The sequence below is a fragment of the Misgurnus anguillicaudatus genome, chromosome 19 (assembly GCF_027580225.2).
Source record: "Misgurnus anguillicaudatus chromosome 19, ASM2758022v2, whole genome shotgun sequence".
Taxonomy (NCBI): Eukaryota; Metazoa; Chordata; class Actinopteri; order Cypriniformes; family Cobitidae; genus Misgurnus; species Misgurnus anguillicaudatus.
The window spans coordinates 51,828,622-51,856,611 of NC_073355.2; the positions used below are offsets into that span (position 1 = coordinate 51,828,622).

The following is a 27,990-nucleotide window of genomic DNA, read 5'->3' on the forward strand; positions in this document are numbered from 1 at the left end:
ACGTGTAAAAACATGGTATTTTTCACACAATTTATGTCAGAAAAATGTCAGTTCAGACAACTGAGTTATGTTCAGTTAGCAGTACTCATTAAGGCAAGTTATCCTTACAAGGCTAAGTGTTCACAATACTAAGGAAATCTTAGGAAACCGATTGCCTTAAAATATTCAAGTAAACTTTACTCAAAAGTTTTAAGTTGTTGAAACAAAGAGAGACAACAGTTGATGCATCAATGAAACACTTTATTTGATTGAAACAGATCAATACAGTGAACTGCACATCCAATAAGAGAGAATTTGAATTTTAAAAAAAGACATAAAAACCCAACAAATCACACATTCACCATTACACAAAACCAAGACCAAATGACAAAAAGAAAAAAATATATATTTCCATCAATAATGTAGATACACCATAAATGTAAGTGTGTGTGTGTGTATGTGTGTGTGTGTGTGTGTGTAAAACAAAGAACTTCACTACTCACTGCACAGAAGATTTTTGAGTGATTGAATTTTGGGCCTTAAATGAACACGCCGACATTTTGGGTTTTTGGCTTGTTCACCAGAATTCCCCGGAGTTGGATAGGTCCATACATGCCATTTTCGTCTCTGTGCGTCCTGCAACTCCGTCCGACGCACCCACCGCTAGCCCGGCCCAGCAAAAAGACCGGAAGTAAATGGCTCCAGCCAGCACACTGCTCCAAATAAGCGACAAATCAACACGAACATCCTCCCACCTATATGTTGCGACCTGCACAGTCACAGCGTGCACAAACAACAAGGTCACATGAGACAGACATCCTTTAACAGTATACATACAGGAAACTATATTCTCAGATGAAGCACTGATACTTGGGCGGAGTGACTAGCACAACTCTCTCCTCACCAGGGGGCTTCTCAGGTGCTGCGAACAAATCACTCCACCCAAGTAGCAGTGCTTCTATAGTTCCCTGTATGTATATTGCCAGAAGATGGCTGTGTCTCACATGACCTTGCTATTTGTACACGCTGTGACCACACAAATCACAACACACAAACAGGAAAATGTTTGCGTCACTTTGTCACCCATAGGGAGCAGCATGCCAGCTGAAGCCACCCACCTACAATCTTTGTGCTAAGCCAAGCTAGCGGTGGGCGCGTCAGACAAAGCCACAGGACACACAGAGATGAAAATGGCATGCATGGACCCATCCAACCCTGGGGAATACAGTGAACAAGCCAAAAACCCAAAATGTTGGTGTGTTCCTTGAGGTGGGGTACCTTCCGGGATTACTGTTAGGATCTCAATGGAGGTGTAGGCCAGTTCCGGTTCATCACAGTCCTAAAAACACAAATTACATGAGATATTACACAATTCCACATTGATATACAACCTTGCATTTAGGTAGAAAACACAAAGCAGCCACTTTAGAAAAAAGGTTGATGATAGGTAGTTCTGATCAGGACCAATTGAGGGTATCTCACATCTGCTCATATTTACATCTGAAGAGGCATTGGCTGATGACAACAGTTAGCTATTCTACAATGTGATAACACAAACCTTGCACTCTATTGACAGTTCTGTAAAATGGATAAGCCATATTCAACAGGGAAACAACATATGAGAAGAAAAAATACCTACAATTCTAACAAGGCTTTGCTGTTGTCCCAGAGGACAGTTGACATTTTTGTACATAATCATTTCACTCTTACACTGGTCATTTGTGAGATTAGTAGAACCCTCTCATTAACACCTGAAGATGTGTACCATTAAACAAGCATGCAAACTGGTCAAGGGTTAAAAAAAAGGTGAGAAGGGTATGCGAGGATGGTGGGGGAGTGGGTCATATGATGGATGCTTTTATGCTTGCTGCTAACAAAGCATCCTACCCTAATGGAAGCTTATGAAATGTACCCTCCAGCTAGTTTGACACATTAGCCTTATTGAGTTAGCCCTACCATTTGTTCCAAAAACGTGATAGAACACCACCTCCAATGTTTTTGTTGTAGCGAGATATTTTAAGACAACCTTTTTACTAGTAAGTCACCATTGTTTGTTTGACCCATAATGCATTATGGACCGTGACGTAGACCGGTCCAAGCGCCGCTACAAACAAAAGGCAAATAAACTATAACATTATCAAGTGAAGCGATTACCTCAATTAGCGAGCGAAATGTCTGCCATTCAAGACTTTCCAATTTGAGCCTAAACATGCCGTAAACACGGAGGAAGGTATATTTCGCTCGCTAACTGAGGTAATAGCTTATCTTGATAACATTATTGTTTATTTGCCTTATGTTTGTAGCAGCGCTTGGAGCCATCTACATCAGTCCAGAATGCATTATGGGTAAAAATGCTGTCTTAAAATATCGCTACAACGAAAACATTGGGGTGTTCTTCTATCACGTTTGTGGGGCAAAACGTTAGGGCTAACCCAAAAAGGCTAATTTGTTAAACTAGCCAGAGGTCCTTTTAACTAAAATTTCCAATAAGCATAACCTATGCATTACACATTGTACTGAGCAGTAGGGCTGGGCGAGAAATCGACTGCGATTCTCATGCGCATCTCATCAGTAAAGCTGGCTCCGTGATTAATAGTAAATCACCATCACCTGCTTTCAGGTGGAGCAGCATTTACTACACAGCGCCGTATTTCACAGAGAAGCTAATAGTAACATTTAATAGTAACACCCTCCCTCTCCCATTATGAGAGTGAGAAGGGGAGCGGACTTTTCAGGCGAGTCGAAGTACTCCCAAAAGTGCTTTTACGCCATAAAATATATTTCCTCTTTTAAATCCGCTTAGAAAAGCACTATGTTTTATTTTGTACCACCAAACTTGCTCGTATAACTACTCGTCTTAAATAGGAAAAACGTTGATGTGTTTGGTCACTTCTAACTTTCTCTCTAAATGGTACCATTGAATGAATGGGGCTAAGCTAAATGCTATCGAAGCGTCGCAGCGCGCTCCAGCGCTTATGTGCACGCACACAGATGCAGTGGTGTAGTCTAGATTTTTGTAGTGAGTATACTGTGATTTTTCCCTCTCACCCTTATGCTCACTCGTCCCAGAGTGACACCCCATAAGCACCACCACACTTACAGATGCATACAGTATGGATCTTTATGTAATTGAGAGCATTCTGAAAGTGTACTCATAAACACATAAACTGAATGTGTTATACAACATGTCAGTTTATTATAAGAAAAAAAGACTTTAACAGTCAATGGGTTTACAGCTGGGGAAACTGGACTGATTTTTAGACTGGTTTAGTGTTAATCAACATCTAACTCAGGGCCAAAAGTTACTCAACTGTTAATTAAAATTAATTAAACTGTTTCCAATCTTCAATCCGTGGCTAACACATGCATTGAAGCAGAAAAAAATATCCACTCTTTCAATAGCTATTATCTGACAACTATTGATAACATTACCATGTGTAATTTAATGGTGTAAATGTTTTTAATTAATACACATTTAAGATGACCATGAATTAACTCTAATTTGCACAGTCATTGAAATAAAAGCTTATTTTATGCATATAATACAAGCAGTGTCTAAAAATGAAATAGGCTTTTACTTAATTATTATTACAAGACCATCATGTAGCCTAATATTAGACACCCAAACCAAAGTGAAGAAAATTATCTTTAATTTGCAAGTCTGAACTGAACATCAACGCAGACTCACAAAAGTTTAAGATCATATACATCTTGAACGTAGATATATAAATTAACACAGAGAAGGAAAGTTTAACACTATGAACCACAAGCAAACATGCTGAAAGCTAAAACCATCAGGATATAATTACAGGCTTATTTTATTGCATTTGGAGCCTTACCTCCAGATAAACTAATAAACTGGACTGATGTTTTAAATGTTGTTTACTCACATGTGCGTTGTTAACTCTCCGGATTTTATATTGCAGCAGCTCGTTCACTTCACATGGTTTGTTTACAGTGTCGCGTGAGCAGCTACACTGCAGGTTCGACTTCATTTGGCGCTAAGCAGACCCTTTGGTGATGTCAAAGTACCGCGAGAGCGATTCAAAGCAGATTTCTCCATGTGATAAATGCAATCGCATGTGTGTTCTTCTGGTGCCACACCAGTCTGCTCCCCAGTCACTTTCGCGCCGCTATGGTAATTTGATTTCATATGCGAATCGGATCGCGCAGTTCGGCAGGAATTCAAACACACCAAATATATAGCCTAATATACAGTCTTGTTCAAAATAATAGCAGTACAATGTGACTAACTAGAATAATCAAGGTTTTTAGTATATTTTTTATTGCTACGTGGCAAACAAGTTACCAGTAGGTTCAGTAGATTCTCAGAAAACAAACAAGACCCAGCATTCATGATATGCACGCTCTTAAGGCTGTGCAATTGGGCAATTAGTTGAAAGGGGTGTGTTCAAAAAAATAGCAGTGTGGCATTCAATCACTGAGGTCATCAATTTTGTGAAGAAACTAGTGTGAATCAGGTGGCCCCTATTTAAGGATGAAGCCAACACTTGTTGAACATGCATTTGAAAGCTGAGAAAATGGGTCGTTCAAGACATTGTTCAGAAGAACAGCGTACTTTGATTAAAAAGTTGATTGGAGAGGGGAAAACCTATAAAGAGGTGCAAAAAATGATAGGCTGTTCAGCTAAAATGATCTCCAATGCCTTAAAATGGAGAGCAAAACCAGAGAGACGTGGAAGAAAACGGAAGACAACCATCAAAATGGATAGAAGAATAACCAGAATGGCAAAGGCTCAGCCAATGATCACCTCCAGGATGATCAAAGACAGTCTGGAGTTACCTGTAAGTACTGTGACAGTTAGAAGACGTCTGTGTGAAGCTAATCTATTTTCAAGAATCCCCCGCAAAGTCCCTCTGTTAAAAAAAAGGCATGTGCAGAAAAGGTTACAATTTGCCAAAGAACACATCAACTGGCCTAAAGAGAAATGGAGGAACATTTTGTGGACTGATGAGAGTAAAATTGTTCTTTTTGGGTCCAAGGGCCACAGGCAGTTTGTGAGACGACCCCCAAACTCTGAATTCAAGCCACAGTACACAGTGAAGACAGTGAAGCATGGAGGTGCAAGCATCATGATATGGGCATGTTTCTCCTACTATGGTGTTGGGCCTATTTATCGCATACCAGGGATCATGGATCAGTTTGCATATGTTAAAATACTTGAAGAGGTCATCTTGCCCTATGCTGAAGAGGACATGCCCTTGAAATGGTTGTTTCAACAAGACAATGACCCAAAACACACTAGTAAACGGGCAAAGTCTTGGTTCCAAACCAACAAAATTAATGTTATGGAGTGGCCAGCCCAATCTCCAGACCTTAATCCAATTGAGAACTTGTGGGGTGATATCAAAAATGCTGTAAAACCAAGAAATGTGAATGAATTGTGGAATGTTGTTAAAGAATCATGGAGTGGAATAACAGCTGAGAGGTGCCACAAGTTGGTTGACTCCATGCCACACAGATGTCAAGCAGTTTTAAAAATCTGTGGTCATACAATAAATATTAGTTTAGTGATTCACAGGATTGCTAAATCCCAGAAAAAAAAATGTTTGTACAAAATAGTTTTGAGTTTGTACAGTCAAAGGTAGACACTGCTATTTTTTTGAACACACCCCTTTCAACTAATTGCCCAATTGCACAGCCTTAAGAGCGTGCATATCATGAATGCTGGGTCTTGTTTGTTTTCTGAGAATCTACTGAACTTACTGGAAACTTGTTTGCCATGTAGCAATAAAAAATATACTAAAAACCTTGATTGTTCTGGTTGGTCACATTGTGCTGCTGTTATTTTGAACAAGACTGTATATGCAGTTCAACCCGCTAAAATAGCAAGTGTAGCATGCTACTGGTCAGTGCTTTACATCTGAATTATGACTAAAAGTTTGAAATGTCAGAAAACCATGCTGTTACGCATCGTCAAGCTATTTTTAGTGGGTATACGGAAATCCTTGACAATTTCTAGTGGGTATACGGCGTATACCTGCGTATCACGTAGACTACACCACTGCACAGATGATAGAGGGATGTATCAACAATTCTTAGTTAAGGTAATAACATAGTTTAATATTGAAAATGAGTAGACTATTCCTTTAAACAACATATATCTATATTATAACAAAAATGAGTAAGCATACGGCTTCTGCCATCGTCTGGTCAGTCGCTTGCCTCACACACTTTGAAAGGAATAAATTAAATCTGACACCGGCTGCTCTGTGATGATGCGCGTTCAGCTCTGCTGAATTCAGGCAGAAGACACATTCATGTTTGCTCTCTCTAACGAAATTAAATTATTTAATTACAAAAAAATATCAAAACGACGGTGAAAGACGGTGTCGCGGTGGGCAAGTGATCTAACCGGTAAGAGGCTGACACACTGGTAATCACCGTTACACCGACTATCGCGACAAGCCTACTCGGCCACTGTAAATTAGCACCTGAAACTACTTACAAAGTATGTCTTGAAGAAGTCTTTGTTCTCATCTCCAGGGAGGATGGGAAGGCCACGGAGGACTGCTGTTCACTTAGCAGTAACATCTGTATTCTGAAAGATAATTTCATACATAGCACCCATAAATGGTCAAGGACCATACATTAACAGCTCTGAAAATACAATGTGGTTACACTATTTTGCTGACACCATTAAATCATTAATTTGTATTTGTATTTATTCCGATCTCCATTAGCTGTGAAAGCACAGCTATTCTTCCTGGAGTCGATACTTCACTACAAAAACATTTACATGAATAATGTGACAAAAATAACCATAATACAAACAAAAATTCGTAACATCAATAAAAACAGCACATAAATACATACTCACACCTACACACATACATCCACACACAGGACCTAGTTTATGTTAGAGTAATAACAGAGAGATACGTTTACTCATTGCGATTCGTACAAATTTTTGTTATAAATAATACTATAAAAAAATCTCATTTTCTTATTTTGAAACATTTGAAGCACTTCGATATAGGAAGCAGCATCACAGGACCAAATCTCAGAACAATAGTCCAATTGTGATAGTACAAGTGTTTTTATAACATCTGCCACCATCTTAAAAGGCAATAAATGGGAGCACCGTTTAACCATCACAAGACTTCTGCCCATCTTGCGTACAACAGTGCGGATGTGTTTGGACCACAACAGCTTGTTATCAAGTTCTACTCCAAGAAGTTTAACCTCTTGTACCTGCTCGACATTTGTATCCTTCACAGTTATACACAATTTAGGCTCATCCAACAGCATTCATCTGGTTCCAAACACAATACTTTTTGTCTTTTCAATATTTAGTGCTAACTTATTATTTATGATCCACTCATATACCAATTTTAATTCTTCCACTAAAACATTTTGAAGTTCACCAGTTGTACTTTGTGAAGAATAAATTGTTGAATCATCAGCATACATAGATATTTTTGCTTTTTGTAACACTAAAGGCATATCATTTGTGTACATAGAAAACAGTAGCGGACCTAGACAGCTTCCTTGTGGTATACCACAACACACATCTCTGTTATCTGAAAAACTTCCATTAAAGAAAACAGTCTGTTTCCTATTCTCTAGGTAACTTTGAAGCCAATGTAATGCTGCTTGACTAAAACCATAACATTTCATTTTTCTTAATAAGAGATTATGGTCAATAAGATCAAAGGCTGAGCTGAAATCTAATAACACTGCTCCTGCCAACATCTTATTATCTAATGCCGTGAGCCAATCATCTGTCATTTGAGCCAACGCTGTAACAGTTGAATGACCAACTCTATAAGCGTGCTGAAAGTCAGTACTTAAGTTATTATCTGAAAAATAGTTCTGAATTTGTTCAAAAACTATTTTCTCCATCACTTTACTCAAGGTTGGTAACAGACTAATTGGTCTACAGTTAAGACCACAAAAAGGTACAGCTGTACTTTTTGGTAATGGTACAATCTTTGCTGTTTTCCAAGATTGCGGATAAATACTCTTCTGTAAACTCAAGTTCATAATATGAGTAATCGGAACTGCTATTATATTTGCCACTTGTTTCAGCAACTTTGAGTCAATATTATCTACACCCGATGGTTTTTCTTTACATTCTAATAGTAATTTCTTTACTTGACTCTCCGTTACTTCAGTAAATTTAAATTCACAATTCTTTCCTACCATGATCCTATTTCTTATTAACATTTCTGCTTTTGTATTATTCGTTTGTATTTGACCCATTTAATTTCGAAACTTATCAATTTTCTCATAAAAATACTTACTTAAATAATTTGCTATTTCCGATGGCTTCGTAAGAAACCTATCCCCTAATTCAAGAAATGTTGGAGCACTCTTTACACCTCTTCCTAACATGCTATTTAAAATATTCCATAATTTCCCGCTATCATGTTGATTATGCGATATCAAATTTCCATAATACAGCTTCCTTTTCTTTGTATTCAATTTAGTCACATAATTTCTCAATTTTCGATAGACTTGCCAATCTGATTCAAAATTGGAGTTGTTTGCGACTTTTTTGGCCTCATCTCTTTGTACCATACAGTCCTTTAGTTCCGCATCTATCCAACCAGCTCTTGTTTTCCTTACAGTTCTCTTTATTAACGGAGCATGTTTATTACTTACTTCTAAAAATAATGTATTAAATTCTTTTACTGCATCATCAAGATTATCACTCATTAGAACCCCATCCCAACAAATATTACTAACATCCTCCCTAAAATTATTCTCATTATAATGTTTATATGATCTTTTTACTATTACTTTAGGTCCCTCTTTAAAAATTTTGGTTTTCCTTACCACTACTACGAGATTATGATCGCTACACCCTACTGGGACAGATATAGATTTACTACAAAAATCATCAAAATTAGCAAAAATATGATCAATCAAAGTAGATGTTTTTGTGCCATCAGTCCTAAGGCAAATCCGAGTAGGTGAAGTCACAAGTTGTTTTAAACCACATGCCTCTATAATAGAATGAAGCTTGTTCCTCATAGGACATTGTAATAAGTTCCAGTCTATATTAAAATCTCCCATAATAAAGATTTCATTTCGACTGTCACATACATTGTCAATCATATCACATATTGTATCTAAATAATCAGAATTTGCATTGGGTGGCCGGTAGCAACAACAAATTAATACTGGTTTTAAATGTGGAATATGCACTTGTAACCATAGTACTTCAATATTAGATAACATCAAATCTCTTCTCATTTTAACTGGTATATGTTCTTGTATATAGATTGCAACCCCCCACCCTTTGCATTTCTGTCCCTCCTATATATATTGTATCCTTGTATATGTAATGAGGAATCTTCAAATGTGGAATCCAAATGGGTCTCCGTAATTGCAAAGATATGTAAATTGCCTTCAGATAGAATATTTGCAATTTCTGTTACCTTATTCCTAAGACTACATATGTTTAAATGTCCTAATCGGAGTCCCTTTTTGGGTAGTTTAGTAAGAGTTACCATTTTTAATTATTTTGAATACTATTGTCTGATTTATTATAATAGTCCACATGGACCTATAATTTCTGCATTTACATTCATATTCACCAGGTCCAACCATGAAAAAACATACACACTCATTCATACACATATTCATACAAACAATACATCTCCCATAATTTATATCCCTATAATATGTGATTCCTAGCACACCCAAATCACCCCACACCCCTACCCAAAAAAGATTATCTGAGTGCATAAAACGTAAACCAAAATACAAAACAAAAACTGCTTCCTAGCTCTTCTTACTCCCCTGGGTAAATGTCTCTTTTTCATACTTCAATTCAATTAGTTAAACAGTACCTGGCGGATATCTCAGTCTCTTGTAGAGGATGATGTCAAACATAATCCACTACTCCATTCCGACAATGCGGAAGTAAACAAAGACAGCATGTATTCTGACAGCTGTTCGGCAAGAAATTTACTAAGACTCCTTACTGGCGTTTTGAACTTCCATGGAGTCAATAAACCTTGCTGCCTCGTCTGAGTCTTGAAACAGGCGTTGGTCAGATCCTCGGGTCAACTTAATGATAGCAGGATAAAGCAAGAAAGCTTGAAAACCCAGTTTACGAGCGCGGTCCATTATTGGATAACATGGACGCCTTCGCTGAGCAGTGACATCGCTAAAGTCCGTTGTAAAACGAATTATTTGACCAGCTACTTCCACGTCTTTCTTCCTTGCACATCGCAAAATACGGTCTCTGTCTGTATAACGAAGACACTTTAGGATTATGGTCCTTGGAAGAGCAGAAGATTTTTGCGGTGGACCAATGCGATGTGCTCTCATCAACTCCGGTGGATTATTGACCAAATCGGGAAACCATTTGGGAAAACTCCGCACAAGGTAAGCTAAGGTGTTTCCCTGTTCCTCTCCTTCTTTTAAGTTGACAATGCGGAGATTCTCTCTCCTCATCCTGTCTTCAAATGAATTAATTTTGTCGTGTAACAGCTTCAGCGTATCGTCGTGTTTAGCTGTTGAATCCCCGACTACTTTCATCTGTGCTTGGAGAGACGTAGTTATTTTCCGTTGGGACTCTAAATCCTTTGTGTGATCAGCAAGAGTCTTGTTGATTGAATCCAGTCGATGTTCCAAACGTTCATAGCGTTCATTAGCTTGTTTGTCTGCTTTAGCGAAAAATTTTTGCAGTGTGGCCTCAAGTGACGCCACAGTCAGCTCGGCCTCGGCGTCTTCCATACTTTTTGTTGTTCTTGTTCGAGGCATATGCACTATCCTAAGCAAGAGACACAATATACTTAACTTATTTCTAATTAAGATCGTAAACTACTGTCCTGATCTTAGAAGGTCTTAAAGTCTCTTAGAGGGGAAAAATTATCCCAGGAGGAGCAGTGAGCTATGAAACCTCTATTCCGCCATCTTGGTAATGTGCATGAGAAACTTACCCCCAGTGCGATTTGATGATGCAAATACGCCTTAAGTATCTGGCCGGTACATCCACCCTCGGACTTCAAAATGTCAAGACAGCGAGGAGTGTATTTGTCCAGTTCTTTGAAAAACTCGATTTTGAGGTTTTTGCTGGTTAAGCGAAAGAACTCTGACAGAACCTAAAGAAACAGACAAATTAGCATTTAATGAAGTCATTTTGGATGCGTTTTAATAACAAATCACTAGGTCACACTGGCCAGAAAACTAGTATTACACAAGCCTCGAAAATGAATATATTACTGCAACTTCTGCATCCAATCAGCACTAATGAACGCTTGCTTGTAAGGCAAGGATACATGTATGTATATTGCCCTGCTACTCATTCCATTACAACAGGCTATCTGAATATAACAAATTGTATATGTATGTATTGTATGCTTAGAATTAGTCAAGGGGGTTGTATGGTTATTTGGTTCATATCATAACTTTCTATTCTGAAAGTTTCATTAATTGTGCATAATGACATGTGCAGCAACTGCATAGGTTTAGTATCTAGTATTTTTCAGTAATGCAGTTATTTTGGGAAAATTTTAAATAATTGCAGGCTGAGTTGAGGTGCCCTTAATTTTCTGCTTGGGCCAAAATGTTAAGTAAATAACCTTAATTATTTTAAAATCACAAAAATACCAAATGCCCTTTCAATAGAAAAATATATCCCACCTTTAATATCGGAGCACATTAACAGTAAGTTACAAACCTTGAGCGGGAGCGTGAAGTGCACTTCCTGCTTGGCAGTCTCTGCATTAACGCTAATGTTAAAAACAGAAAAAAATATTCGAATCTCAAAATTAAAAATCGAATGAATATATGAATGTTCTGATCCAGACCTCCTGCTTAACAGCTGAGCTAGCAGATAAGTTTTGCTGTGCCATCGCCAGTTATAGCCGATGCACGCAACCGTTGAGAGAAGCCCCTGGCTGCAGCCTGCAGATCGGGGCGTGTATGAACCTAGGGCAGAGCTGCACGCGCAGCCCCGCCCATAACGTGTATCATTGGTTAGTAACACAGTAATGACGTTGACGCCACGGTAAACAGGAAATGCGGTTGAAAACAGTGCGATCTTTAAAACGTGCGCCATATCGCGCTGACGTTATGAAATAATACTTTACTAAAACTTATAAGGAGTTACAGAGTATTGTGTAATATCTGTGTAGTATTTTAAGTTTTTCACATTATGTTGTTATTAACACTTCACTGTGTACATTACAAAATTACTGTAAACATTAATGGCACCTTATATATTTCTTATTTTAATCACTCCTCTAATAGCTCTTGTTTATTTTTATGCATTATATCAGTGATTCTTGGGAATTTGGATAAAACAGGTTTAAATTTTGAAAAAAAAGTTAGTTTAATTACAAAATCTGAAGGTATATCATTATAGACCAAGGTCTTGGCTGTTTAGCAATTTACTGGTGCAACCTCCCCTGTTCGTATTTTTTTCCAGTTATTACTCATACAACATTTACTTTAAGCCTAAATAGAAAAAGTAATTATTTTTTTATTTAATAAACATATTTTTGTATTAATAGAGAATATTAATTTACTAACTCAACTAGGGATGGGCATGATTAATCGACGATCGATAATTGATCATTAAGAATTTAGTCGATGACGTCAATTTGTTATTGATTAATCAAATACTTTTTTTATCTAATGCAGGTTGCGTTGCCTAGCGTGTGTCTTGAGCAATTAAATGAATTTCACTGTGTGGCAGCAATTCAACATTTTACCACCAGGGTGCAATATTTGACACCATACTCCGTGATCTGTGACCTTCCGTTTTGATTTTTAAAAAAAATCATGAAGAGGTCATGATTTTTTGGAACAAATGAGGTCTCTGTTTAAGAATGCTGCTTTAGAGCACCGCATATTCAAGCGCATATATGTTCCGTTTGTCTAAGTAAATGTAGTTTAACTGTTTGCCACAAGTTGATCTTGTAATAAAGGTCTCATGGAGGAAAACACGCTGTATTTTTGTATTCAACATTTTTGAATTACAAAAGTTAAATAATTATTTTTTATTATAAAAATATTAATGATTAATCAATAGTCGATCGTTAATTCTCCCGACAATCGACTAAAAATTTTTTATCGAATGCCCATCCCTAAACTCAACAGCACTGAAGAAACATATTGTAAGCATATTCATTTAAAACTACGTCTGACGGTGATGACACTAATCTGATGGCTTCTTGTTTAAACTTTATGTAAATATTTGGTCCAAAAAATAACAATCCTGAGCACTGTGATGAAAAAATATCAAATCATAACTTCCTAAAATACATAAAACCTGACAGAAAAGACAGAAAACCTGACAGTGGTGACATCTGACGGTGGTGACAAAAACCTAATAGCCTATAGATTAAAAAAATAGATGAGTTGTTCATATTAGCCATCTTGTTTCCCCTCTGTTGCTAGTTACTTCAGACCTCTTCTTAAAAATTATAAATTTATTTCATAATCTAATCTAATATTTGTTTTACAAAGATGACGGTGTTGACATGTTATGGTTGTCACAGTAGCAGTGCCCAAAAATATTAAGAAGTTTAAGAGAAAATACATACAGGAGCTTGAGTGATCTTGAAGCATGCAGAAGAGCTGAAGGTTTGAAAATGGGGTCCTCAGGAATGCAGTCTGACTTTATTGCTTTTTATAAATCTCTGACGGTGGTGACAAATATGTGGGACACATTTTGAGCAATCACAAAATAACAGTAAATATTGTTTAAAGTTCAAATAGTTTTTAATACATATTACAATGTACCCTTTCATGCGGTAAATATATTATTCAATTCAATTATTACTTTTGGCTTTTCTAATCAAGTTGAAATGATTGTCTCTTAACTGAGGACAGCTGATTTTGTAGGCAATGGTCCAGCATATAATCATTAAATTAATACAAAATCAAAATAAACCTATTAAAAACCTTACATATGTGCAAAGGACCCCCTGATTATAACATTGATTCTTTTTTAATTTGTTTAAAGGTGGAGTTCTGAAACTGCTCAGCTGAGCACAAGATGAGAATCATTTGCATTTTTTAGATTTCACATCTGAAAGAAAGGGGTATGCGTTGTTTTCTGTGCCTATGTTCGTTTTATAAATCACATGTAAGAATTTTTGACAAATGATCGTAAGATCAAATGTAGGATGGTTTCTACGCAGCATTTTATAAATGAGGCCCCTGGTGCGAATTCGGCCCGGAGTTGTCTGCTGTCTGGGATGGGAAATAACTTGCACTACATGTGCACGCATGATCAGTTTAGTTTTAAACAAATATCTCACAATCCATACTGATCACTTTAACAGTTACTACTGATCATGTCTTATTCTAAATGAACCCAAATAGATGCATAATTACATCTTAAAAGTCGTGGATTAATTTATTCATGGCCATGGCACTTAAAAAATATTGAAATTTGCACAAATTTCTATAAATAGATTTTCGTGTCTGTGGCAAAAATTTCTTTTTCATTTCATTTTATGTATTGTTTTCTATTTTCTTACCATTGTCACTTGGGGTTAGAATCACTTTCCGTTTACATTTTGTAGACATTCTAATACCCAAAACCCAAATCTAACCCCAAGTGACAATGATTTAAAAATAGGGAAAAAACGAGAAAACAATACATAAAATGACAGGAAAAAGAAAGTTGCGCCACCGACACGAAAAACTCCTCATAGAGATTCATGCAAGTGACACGAAAAAAGACATTTGAGCTCAAGATAAAAGCTTTCGTGCCATGGACACAAATAAATGTATCAAATATTTCATGACGTGCCGTGAGATCATGTTGAATAAATACCAAAGGATAATTATTAATAAATGTTTTGCATGAATCTCTCTTTATTTTCTCTAACCTCAATGAATCTATAACATCAGAACTATCAGTAGTGAAGAGTAACTACCAAAAGTGAAAGTAAACCTGCAGATAAATGCTACAAACATTCAGCCATCTTAAGAATGCAGAACAACAAAGTTTTATCCAGATGTTTGTTGTAGTTCTTGAAAAATGTTTTTTGAAAAATAGCATGTCGGACTAAAAAAGATTTGAACGAAGTTCGTGGTTGATTGCTGACTCGAGGATTACCGACGATTCTGACAGATGAGTTGCTGACACTACGTATGAATCATTGAGGATTTGTACAAACCTGATGCATGAAGATTCTTGTTTTATTAGATTCTCGATATGCTTGTTTTATTAAAAATCTTTAGTTTTAGTACGATTTATTGTGCATGCAAATCAGATTGTAGTTGTTTAAAGAAGACCAATGAGTTTAAAGGACAACTTTATTTATTCCTTATACTTGATATGTAGAACACATCAGTGTCTTTTAGGAATCTTATCCAAGTTGTAGGCTAGTCAAAACTGGTCATTTGTAGCCGAACTGTCCGAAAGAGCCGGTTCGCGGAAATAAATTGGACTTTGTATCACTACCGAGCACTTCATAGTTTAGCTCCAACCCTGATCAAACACACCCGAGCAAGCTAATCAAGGTCTTCATGATCAACTAGACAATCACAGGTGGGTAAGTTTGATTAGGGTCGGAACCAAACTCTGCAGTGTTCGGCCCTCCAGGGTAAGATTTGAATTGCCCTGCCTTACAGTATTACTCATGTCAGTCACTGATGTCTACCAATTCTTGAAAGAATCTATCAATACAAAAACCTGTTTGCTAGGAATGTATGGTTGTTGCTTTAAGTGTAGCTGATTTTGAAAAGTGCTAACTTGTAGCCTGCTAGCATTGAAATCATAATCCTACCATCCATGCAAATCGCAGTCCAAAGCCACGCTGCCTTCAATTCAATTCAATTCAATTTTATTTATATAGCGCTTTTCACAATTTGGTAATTGTATCAAAGCAGCTTTACATAATAGATGCAGTGAAAAGCACAGAAAATCGACAGATAGCACAACATAATAAACGATAGCACAAGCAGTTAAATGTGCCACGGCTATAAATCAACATTATAAACAAACGTATTACTAATGTAACGTATAGAAGTTAAGCCCAAAAAGGCTGCCTCCCCGGGTTGAAAAACCCCCTAGGAGAAAAAAACCCCGGAATTTTAGCCGGGGAAGTAAAAAAAGTCATAGGAGGAAAAAACCCTTGGGAGGTATATATATATATATACACATTGAAACGGAAGGAGATTGAGCGGAGATTAAGCGGAGATTAAGCGGGTTCTGCCGGTGGTCTTTGGTCAGGCATCAGCTGGACATCACGTTGAATAACAGCTAGTAGATCAGTTGTGTGCCGACTTTCCAAGAACTGGATCTGTTTGTCTCGTCCTCGGGATCAAGGACGAGACAGGGAGAGAGACACAAAATCTTATTAGCGTAGGGGCCGTTCACATAGAAAACAAGTGTTACACAGTAATGTGGTTTTAGTCAGCTCGGTTCCGGACAGGCTAACTATTGCTGGTTAAGTGTATTACATATAGTTAATGATTTTAGAAACGGAAACAGAACTCGTTTGACTAAGGCCAGAGGCCCCACTGCCGTCGTTAATGCTAACGTACAGTGGCAAACGGTTCTGTATGACATACTATTTTAAGGTCATGGGAAAAGGCCAAAATTGCAAGCCGGCCATATTTGGCAGTTAAGGCTCAGTCGAAAACCAATTCAAAGTTTCAGCATATTACTAAAGAGTATTAATGAGATTTACCATGCTTTGAAGTGTTGACGAAAAAAAAAAGGTTTTAATTTATTTATTAATTAATTTATTTATTTATTAGGTTGTACAAGCTAGCTATTAGGAGATAAGTACCATTGTTAAAACAACTATTTGAAAGCCTTGTTAAAGAGAAAAGTTTTAAGTCTAGATTTAAAGTTATCTACTGTCTCTGATTTTCGGACGTCGGTTGGTAAATCATTCCATAGCTTAGGGGCTAAGTAGGAAAAGGATCTGCCACCTTTAGACACTTTTGATATTTTAGGGATAATTAAGAGGCCAGGATTTTGTGACCGCAATGCACGTGATGGATTGTATTCTGATAATAATTCTCTAAGATATGAGGGTGCTAGGCCATTTAAGGCTTTGTAGGTGATTAGTAATATTTTAAATTGTATACGATATTTAACTGGTAGCCAGTGTAAAGATGCCAGAATTGGGCTTATGCGGTCATACTTCTTAGTTCGAGTAAGAACTCTTGCAGAAGCGTTTTGAACTAGCTGAAGCTTGTTGACCTGTTTTGCATGGCATCCTCCGAGTAACGAGTTACAATAGTCTATTCTAGAGGTCATAAAAGCGTGGATAAGCTTCTCTGCATCTGATGCAGACAACATATGGCGTATTTTTGAGATATTTCTAAGGTGGAAGAATGCTGTGCGGCAGACATTGGAGATATGGCTGTCGAAGGATAAACTGCTGTCGAACATCACACCTAAATTCTTAACCGTGGAGGTTGGCACCACAGTGCAGCCATTTATGGGCAACTTGTAATCTGTCATATTATATTTGTAGCGATTCGGTTCGATAACAAGTATCTCTGTCTTATTGGAGTTTAGCATAAGAAAATTATGTGACATCCAGTCACTTATATCGCTGATGCAGTCTGATAGCTTAGAAAAATTTTGTGTTTCGCTAGGATGCGAGGAGATGTAAAGCTGTGTGTCATCTGCATAGCAGTGAAACTGTATGTTATGATTTCTGATAATATCTCCCAGAGGTAACATATATAACGAGAACAGGATAGGACCTAAAACTGATCCCTGCGGTACGCCGTATTTAACCAGGGAGTGATGGGACTCCTCCTCATTTACATAAACAAAGTGATAGCGATTGGTTAGATACGATCTGAACCAAGCTAGCGCCTGACCACTGATGCCAACATAGTTTTCTAGCCTATTAAGTAAGATTGTGTGATCTATTGTGTTAAAGGCTGCACTAAGGTCTAATAATATAAGGAGTGATATTTCACCACGGTCGGATGTTAGGAGAAGGTCATTTGTAACTCTAAGCAGCGCTGTCTCTGTGCTATGGTGGGGCCTGAATCCTGATTGGAACTTTTCATACGTACTATTATTTGCTAAGAATGTGCGTAGCTGGCTTGCCACTACCTTTTCTAATATTTTGGAAAGAAAAGGGAGATTTGAGATTGGTCTAAAGTTATTTAGATCTCCCTGGTCAAGGTTTGTTTTTTTAATGAGCGGTCTGATAACTTCTAGTTTGAAAGCTGTTGGAACGTTTCTAATGATGAGTTAAAGACATTTAGTACTGGGTTAGACACTATAGGGAATACCTCTTTGAGTAATTTTGTGGGAACAGGGTCCAATATACAGGACGATGATTTGGATGACGTTACTAATTTAGATAGCTCATCTATTGTAGTAGGTTTAAATGACTCAAGATGTTCGTATGGTAGGCAAGCATTAAATATATTACTTGGTAGAGTGGTGGCTGCTTGGGTACCTACAATGTTTTTTTTTCCTAATAATCATAATTTTCTTAGTAAAGAAGTTCATGAAGTCGTTACTATTGTGTGGGAGTTTATTAGTGGGTTCTGTTTGTTCTTTATTTCTAGTCAGTTTCGCAACTGTGCTAAAGAGGAAGCGAGGGTTATTATGATTTTCTTTAATAAGATTGCTGAGATACGTAGATCTGGCGATTTTTATAGCCTGTCTGTAGTGTTTAACACTCTCTTTCCATGCTGCACGCCATACCTCTAACTTTGTGCTTCTATAATTTCTTTCCATTTTCCTAGTTGCCTTTTTGAGTGCTGCTGTGTGATGATCATACCATGGAGCTGGCGTTTTTTCTTTGATTCTCTTTTTTCGAATTGGAGCTACGGCATCCAATGTGTTAGAACAAATACTGTTCAGGTTTTCTATTACAATATCTAGATCTTCAGGGTTATCTGCTACATGTTTCATTTGGGACAGGTCTGGAAGAGTGCTAATAAAGTTATCTTTAGTGGTGGAAATTATTGTTCTGGCTAGTTGGTAGCGTATTGTGGATCGAGTGATCATATCTAGAAGTACCGTGTATGAGACAAGGCAATGGTCTGAAACTGCATCGCTCTGAGGTAATATCTCGATTTCATTAATATTGAGCCCGAGTGACAGAATTAAGTCTAATGTGTGCCTATGAGTATGCGTGGGCCCTGTCACGTTTTGTCTAATATTGAGAGAATTTAGAACATCCATAAATGCTAATCCTAATGTATCTGTTGGGTTATCAACATGTATATTAAAGTCACCAACGATAAGAGCTTTATCTACAGTGACTACGAGGTCAGACAGGAAATTTGATATTTCTATAAGAAAATCTACATGATGGCCCGGAGGTCTATAGATTGTAGCAAGGACAAAAGAGAGCTGTTTATGGTTACGATCAGTTATTTCCATATTTAATAGCATTATTTCAAATGAATTAAATTTTAGTTTGGATTTATGGTTTACTTTAAAAACATTTTTGTATATTGTAGCTACACCACCCCCTCTCCCCTTTAAACGCGGTTCATGTTTATAATAATAGTCTTGTGGGGTGGATTCGTTTAAACTAATGTAATCGTCTGCTTTAAGCCAGGTTTCTGTTAAAGAGAGTGCATCTAAGTTTTGGTCAGTGAAGAAGTTTTATTTTAATCCCAATCTACATTTATATGATGAATATGAGTTTACCATTATAATCACACCATTATAATCACATGCAATTTGTTTTCCATGAAGTTATGCATTATGTCTTGTGTTATGCTGTATGCGGATCAGGAGTTTGTTTGCCATGGGATTGCTATTGGACCAGCTGGGTGTATTCGGGTTTCAGGGTAGTTTAGAGAGCCATCTGGACAGGCAGGCACAAAGGATTTTAGTATTAGCAAAGAGCCAAGGGTCAAATAGGTCAAGGAAAGGAGACACTGGTCTGGTCTGGGGACTGTCATGTGATTCTTCAAGTTACAAGCCTGAACAGAAATATATTGTTAAAGCATATGGAGGGGAGGGACAAAGACCATATATATTTACCAAGCCTGGCTGAGAGCTTCAGACTGGTTTGAAGATTCCTCCCAGGCCGGCCTGACTGGTCCTGGGAGGTTTAATCAGGCAGGCTCGGCTTCTTATTTTGTCCGGAAAATAAAAGTCTATCTCTTGAAATCAGAACCTAAGACTGAAGATTGTTTCATTTGAGGAAAAGGAAAACCACAACATTTGGTGCCGAAACCCGGGATAGAAAAGAGCTGGACAGTCACACCACCTGAGCGAATCTGACGAGCAACACAAACAACGTATGGCCATATACAAGGTAAGCACTTTTTCGCTTATTAATTGTGTTGTTTGCCAGAAATTGCTCCAGGTGGTGAGAAATTTAAGCTCTTCTAAATTTAAGAACCATATAGGTGAACTGGGTTTTGATTTCAAGGGTACAATCTAATTAAGGCATGCATGCATGAATCTGTGTTAATTACTTTGGCTTTGATGATCATGGTGAATTGAAACAGATTTAAGTTAAGGGAACGCGTAAGAGTTTGTATGCAAGGTTGCATATGCTACGTTTGTCGAGGAAGTGTATAACGTAGAGGTTTAATTTGGTTTAATTTGAAGTTAAAATTTTAAATCATTACGTTGATGGAGGTGCAGTAATGATTGTTTAATTGGTCAATGTAAACAAAAAAGAACACGCAAAAGTCGTCACGTCGGGGAAGTGCACTGACGATTGTGTATTTATTTAATAATTTGTGTTTGAGTGTGTATGTATGCAGCTGCAGAATTTTGTTTGTTAGTGAGAGAAATGTGAACGTGAATCTGGTAAAGCAGACAGGGAGACAGTTTCCCTTAGGCAGTCTCTCTGTGGGCTGTTAAGGGGGGTGTAAGTGCTGTCCTTTGTGTGTATGGGGGATGGCTACTGTGTTAGAGTGGGGAAGAATGAGCCCTAAAAAATAAATAAATAAATGCTAATGGGTTATTACTGAAAAATGGTTGGGTTAACAATTTGGTTTATAAGATATCAAACATACATTTGAAATGTAAGGTTTGGTAAAAACAATTGACACCAGATGGGACATCAAAAGGAGCACAGAACCTGAGACCACAGCTGGCTTTCTCAATGGACAATGCAATCAGGTGGCCACCTACAGAGATGAGCAGTTTTGTTTGTTAAAAGATTGTATTGTTCACCTGAGATGGCTCGGGGTGGTCAAATCACAAGTGCTGGTCAAATCACAAATGCTCTTACAAATTTTAGAATAAAAAGGGAAAATTAAAGATTACGAGATTAAATTATAAGAATAAAGGGTTTCATTTTCAAAAGGAATGTGGGCTAGGACAGATGATGGTTTGTTGTGTGAATGAGTTTCATTGTTTTATTTTTGTCGTTGAGTGGCTTGGATAAAGAGTTAATGTTAAGTTGAGAAAATGCCTAAGAAGTTTCGCGAACCTGAGTGTTACCGTGTCGGGGCAGACACGTTGGGGTTCGGAGAGAAGAGTTATTAAGTCCTGCAGGTCAGGTACGGTCTATGTGTTATTTGTCTTGTTGTTTCGGAAGGCCCGGGCTGATGAGAGATATTGTTTTTGTTTTATTTGTCATGTCGGATTGGTAAATTGTGTAAGTGAATCTTTTCCATGTCGACTGAAGTGTAGTGGAAAGATGAATTTGGCCAGGTAGTCTAGATAGAGTTGTTTTATTTTATTTGTGTGAGAATGCAATGTGTCTGTGCTAGAAAGAGTCTGTGTGTGAATGTATGAGATGGAAAGAGTGGGGGCTGAGTGAGTAGTGGGTGTGTCTTTCTTCTGTTGCTCTGTGGAGAGCCCACAGAGAGGGGTTGTGTTACAGGAGTGAAGATTGTTTAAAACTATAAAAAAAAAAGGAGATAAAGTTTGAAAATATGAGTAAGAGTATGAATAAGAGACAGTTATAAATGCTGGGTACTAAAGATGTTATTTGATGATATTGTGGAGTTATTGTAGCTAAAAGTATTAATTATTATAGTTACTTCTAGAATCTGAATAATTCATTTAAATGATTGATTAAAATAAATAAGTGTGCTCAAAAGGAAAAGTATAGCTTGACCAAAAAAGGACAAAGTGGATAATGGGGTTTGACATTATTTGAAAGAATCTTGTTTTAAAGACAGACTGAGAATCTGATTAACTATTTGGGAGAATATATAAATTGCACAAATTAAAACAATAAGATTGTGAAGGGGTTAAGATGAGAAATAATTATAAAATATAAGGTGTGTTATATTGCAAAGGAAAGATTATGGCAGTCACATTAATGGAAAAATAAGGATTAAACAATTGTTGTGTGGAGAATTAGAAAATAAAATAATTGGAGTTCAAATGAGGAAACATTTGATGTGGCATTGTGTGAGGAGAGATACAATTAAATAAAAATATAAACTAATGAAAGATAAGAGGAGATAATTAACAGACAAAGAAATGCTCAAAGGAAGAAAGAGAGAGAGAGAGAGAGAGAGAGAGAGAGAGAGAGAGAGAGAGAGAGAGAGAGAGAGAGAGAGAGAGAGAGAGGGGGACGCCATAGCTCAAGGGAATTGTGAGATTAAAATCTAGCAGGAAGACAGAAGTAAAGCCTTGAAAAGAAAAAAACAACAAATTAGAGAAAAAAGTAGAGACCAAGTTATTAAAGGTGGAAATAAAGAGAAAAATAAAAAGGACAGGAAAATTATTAAAAGGTGAATGACACAGATAAATTATACAAAGATAAATTATTACAAAATGAAGAGGAGTCTTCATCTGATGATGGAAGGTGGTCACAAAATAAATTTTATTTTAAATCAAAAGGCAATATTTTGCATGGGTCAAGCTAAAACCTTGTGGGCTGATCATTCTGATCCTTTGACATTCAAGAAAGTGAACAAAAGCTGGCGATGAAAAGACAATGGCAAAAACTGTGTGACATCAAAGTGTTGGAGTTGCAAAGAGAGTAGTAACTCATAAACTGGACTGAGAACACATCCTACAGGAATGGGACTAAAACTGAGCTCAAGCAGTGATGGGGGCACTGCACAATGTTCTGAAACATGTTCAGAAAAAAGACTGAGTGGAGTCCAGAAAGACCCACAGAGACAATAATGTTCTTGGAGGCAAGAGAAACTGGACAACACTTCACTGGACACTGTACTTTTTCATTTTCATACGAGCCTTTGAGTGAAAGAGGGGAAAGAGTGAAACAGCCGTTCAATGTTTAGCAAAGGACCTGTAGGGACACATACAATCTTTAGGTGAAAATCAGCTAGATAAATTTAAAGGCTGATCAAGATAGAACTTATGTTGTTAGGTGTGACTACCTGTTCTGAAATCAAATCAGACTCCTATTAATCTGACAGGAAGAAATGCATAATGAAATTTGGGGGCGGGTTTGAATTTGGTATCTACAGAGGAAGTCAGAACTCCAATGATGGTACTAAGCTAAAAAGCAAATATATATGGCATCGAACAGCTATGGCAGAAAGGAAAATAAAATAGATAAAAGAAATAAATTGAAAAAACACCATAGGATACTATAAAAGGTAAACAAGAAAAGCTGTGAGAATAGAAAAAAGAAATAACTAATTATTGTAACAAACATACAATTTAAGGAAATAAATCTAAATTGTATCTAGTCACGATTTAAGAGCAATTAATGACAAGAAAAGATTGATGATCCAAAAAAATTACATACTTTGCTTACAAGTGTTTCTCCATTTGATAAACATTTTTACTGTGACTTATTATTTGCAGAAGTAGATACTTGCATTTACGTATTTAATTATAAGGGAAAATATTATACAGGTTTAGAATGGAGGAACTACTATTCCAACATGCGGAAAGTTAATTTGGTTGATTAATGCTAAAAAGTTGATAAAATGATTGGTTGTTATTGAGTTATAGGGACACAGGAGAACAGTTGATTTTGCCAGCAGGGGCAAACAGATGGGGAAGCTAAAAAGGGCCTCAGAGTGTCAGGAGATCTTTTTAAATTGTATAAGAAGTGAAGAAATCTCAGTCATAAATATTATTATCATAGATGTACATGGGGCGAATAAGTGGAATGAAAATGAATTATTTGATTCATGAGAAGAATAAAGATTTTGAGTTGAGATAAAAAGGGAAAAACTGATGTGACGGGTAAGAGAGAAGAAAAATTTGACTATCATCTATAATCACAAAGGATGGTAGATAAAATGGTATAGAAAAGGAATAATCATCAAAGCCATACTTAACAAAATGTGTGAAAATACTAATCATAACAGAACTTATGTTTTACCTAAACTAACAACCGTACACCTTTAACACTGCATGAAATATTCACCGATAGACCTATGCGTATTGTAAAAACATCTGGAATTAAGTGTTATATGAAGAAACTAATTGTCTATGTATTGAGTTATTTGTGTACAGAAAAAGCTGAAAGGAGTTGAGGAGGACATGAGACAACATGACTTGATGAGTGCGAGATGATCTAGCTTATCTGAGGTTCGAGAGGTCGGAGGAGGCCAAACACGGCCACAGGGCGCCTAAATGGGGGAGACAAGATGAGACCAGCTCCAGAATGTCCAAGTGGGAGGAGCAGCCACTGTATAGCAGAGCTTGTAGGAAGGAGAGAAGGAGAAAGAATGCCAATGATATGAAAGAAGAAACATCAAAACCAAATCAAAGTTAAAGCAATTCAAGTATACCGACGGATGGAGAGCAAAGTTTTGAACACCGAGAGGAAAAAGTGAAAAAGAGAAATTGTCAAAAGAAATTGAATTGAAAAAAAAAACCGAAACTGATTACTACAGAAGATTTGCATTGCTACAGTCAATTAAAAAATGAAGCTGATTACTACAGAAGATTTACATTGCTACAGTCAATTAAACTTCCTGGCGATGGACTTTTGCCTTAAACGAGGCCCAGTGAAATATCTGCAATAATTTCAAAGGAACAGACTCTGAAAGAAAGACTGAAAACATAGAGACATTGAACAGAGAACTTAAGGTGGACATTTTATGGGAAACATCCCAAAGATAACAATGATACAAATGGGGAATATTTACAGTATATTTACAAGGAAATATATTTGCAAAACCAGATTTCAATAATGCAAAAACATTTTCAAGTCCACATACTTTGGGGTGATAAATTCAACAAGAATTCTTATGGATTACAAGAAAAAGTTTAAGGTCAACTTATCTGGATAATATTTAGGTCTTTTGGGAAATTCTGAGTTTAAAAATACATCTGGTAGGCCACAATTTGGAAATTTGGGTCAATGGACGTAAATAACAAAACACTAAAAATAAAAAAGGAAGGATAGATATTTCAGAATGGTACAGTAAAAATTCTGAATGGTACAGTGAGATTACAATCAAGAAAATATAAGCCTTATGGAATTATAGACTTAAGGAAATTAAATAGGAAATGTTTTATAACAGGAATTTTGAATGAATCAACTAAAAAACCTCTAGATCTATTATGAAGACATCAAAACATATAACTTAAGGTGTAAAAGTGAGAAGAGAAATGCTATTAGAAGAATAATATAATCAAATCAGAGCAACATATACAATGAAGGTATTGGAAGATCAAATAATATCGATTGGAGAATTATTTTGGATTGGTAGAAAAAGAAAATGCTTGACCTCATTAGGAGGGAGAGAAAAAGTACTTAAATATGATGGAGACAAGAAATCACTACAAAAGAAGGGTATTTAGAATCCTTACAAAAGGATGAACACAACAATTAATCATCAATTATATGTAGATTCTGTTGATCAACCAAATGGATACCAAATTAGATTAAGGCATGGGATTAAGCTAAATAAGGAATTTAATAAAGTTTTGTCAGAATAAGAATACAGAATAAATAAATTATGTACAGTACTACAATCAAAAAGTAGATTATTAAGTTTATAAATAAGGCATTAATTAACTTAGGATAACAACTAGATGCAGCCATTAGAAAGTACATGATAACACATACTGAATCAATTTAATTAAAGGTTAGTGGGTAAATGAGGCATAGATGTCTGGTTAGAGAACCAAATGGAAGTTAAAATATTAGGATGATGGAAAATTTACTTGAAATCAACAAGAATGTTATCAGGACTTACGTTACAAGACAGTAATGAATTTACAAATAGTAAATGAGAATTCAAGCACCTCTGATGAAGATGGAAAAAATTTCATTTAAATTGTTATCAAGAATTATTATGCATGCTTTACCATTTACTAGTTTTATTTGAATTAATTACATTTATGTGTGTATTATGCAATCTTTACTTAGTTTATTATGGGTTATTTACATTTACTTGTTTTATTTGAATATTTTACTTTAAGCTGTGTTGCAATCTTTACTTAGTATATTAGTGGTTCACATTTTATTGTGTTATTCGAGTTAATCTACATTTATTTGTGTTTTATTATGCCATCTTTCCCTAGTTTTATTATGGGTTATTTTATTTACTTTGTTTATTTGAATTAACTTACATTTATACTTGGTTATTATAATTAATAATTTTTGAGTTTTTATGCTTCAATTCAGTATCAATTAGTTATATTTACTCGTTTTGAATTTGAACATTAATCTTTAACATTTATTTTGTGTTTATTATGCATACTTTACTTTTGTTTTTATTTATTTTTTTTTTTTACTTGGATTCATTAACGTTGACTTTACATTTACGATGTTTTATCATATACTCTACATAGCTAAAATGATAACTGTAAGCGCAAAACCAATTGCGCACAAACTGTTTAGGGCTTAAGTACTTTTACTTTTACATTCAAGTCAAAATGAGAATGGAAAGATGTTTGTCTTATGGTCCATAGTTCGAAGTGCAGTGGCATAATTTAGTAATTGGTAAGGTACAGTGGCTTTCTTTAGCCACAAGATATTAATAATTGAAACGCTGAATTATGAAACTGCACTCCGGATTAAAATAAACAGGAAAGGTGAGGCTAAATTAAGCCTCAGAGCGGGGATTATGAAGAAGTTTTATTTTAATCCCAATCTACATTTATATGATGAATATGAGTTTACCATTATAATCACACCATTATAATCACATGCAATTTGTTTTCCATGAAGTTATGCATTATGTCTTGTGTTATGCTGTATGCGGATCAGGAGTTTGTTTGCCATGGGATTGCTATTGGACCAGCTGGGTGTATTCGGGTTTCAGGGTAGTTTAGAGAGCCATCTGGACAGGCAGGCACAAAGGATTTTAGTATTAGCAAAGAGCCAAGGGTCAAATAGGTCAAGGAAAGGAGACACTGGTCTGGTCTGGGGACTGTCATGTGATTCTTCAAGTTACAAGCCTGAACAGAAATATATTGTTAAAGCATATGGAGGGGAGGGACAAAGACCATATATATTTACCAAGCCTGGCTGAGAGCTTCAGACTGGTTTGAAGATTCCTCCCAGGCCGGCCTGACTGGTCCTGGGAGGTTTAATCAGGCAGGCTCGGCTTCTTATTTTGTCCGGAAAATAAAAGTCTATCTCTTGAAATCAGAACCTAAGACTGAAGATTGTTTCATTTGAGGAAAAGGAAAACCACAACATCAGTAATTATTTCATTGACAATAGGTTCTTTATTGGTAAGCGATCTAATGTTAAGAAGGCCGAATTTTAACATTCGAGGTTCATCTGTAAACGTATTGTTTTCTAATTTTATGTTAGTAAGATTTGTACGAGACGAGGTAAACGGTGCTCTGTATTCGTTTGTTCGAGGAACGCACACAGTTGAAATGTGTTGATACTCTGGTAAGATAGACTCTAAGTTCTGGGATATATGTGATCTTGACATGTCAGAGCTACTAACAGATGGACGGGTAGGCCGATCTATCTGTTTCCTGACCTGGGCCCTGGGTAGTCAAACTGTATTAGAATTTAGAGTATTGGTCAGATTTCTAGAGAGTATAGCATTTCCTTCCGATGACGGATGAAGGCCATCTCTCTTTAGCAGGTCAGGTCTCCCCCTGAAGTGTTTCCAATTATCTATAAACCCTACGTTATGCTGAGGGCACCATTTTGACATCCAGTGGTGAAGAGACACTAATCTGCTATAAGTTTCATCACCCCGGTAGGCGGGGAGGGGACCAGAGCAAATTACATTATCTGACATTGT

General features: G+C 36.5%; 1 protein-coding gene and 2 long non-coding RNA genes across 3 annotated transcripts in view; 2 read left to right on the plus strand and 1 right to left on the minus strand.

The window, feature by feature from the left end:
• Positions 1–27,990, plus strand: part of LOC129436825 (tripartite motif-containing protein 16-like) — a 130,143-nt gene that overhangs the window by 95,167 nt on the left and 6,986 nt on the right. The window lies entirely within an intron of this gene.
• Positions 617–11,769, minus strand: LOC141351227 (uncharacterized). Its single transcript, XR_012359459.1, has 4 exons — positions 11,639–11,769; positions 10,899–11,060; positions 6,449–6,541; positions 617–1,318 (listed from the first exon to the last, which is right to left on the minus strand). It is a non-coding gene; the product is annotated as an uncharacterized lncRNA (long non-coding RNA).
• On the plus strand, positions 19,519–27,377 carry LOC141351228 (uncharacterized). Its single transcript, XR_012359460.1, has 2 exons — positions 19,519–19,783; positions 27,103–27,377. It is a non-coding gene; the product is annotated as an uncharacterized lncRNA (long non-coding RNA).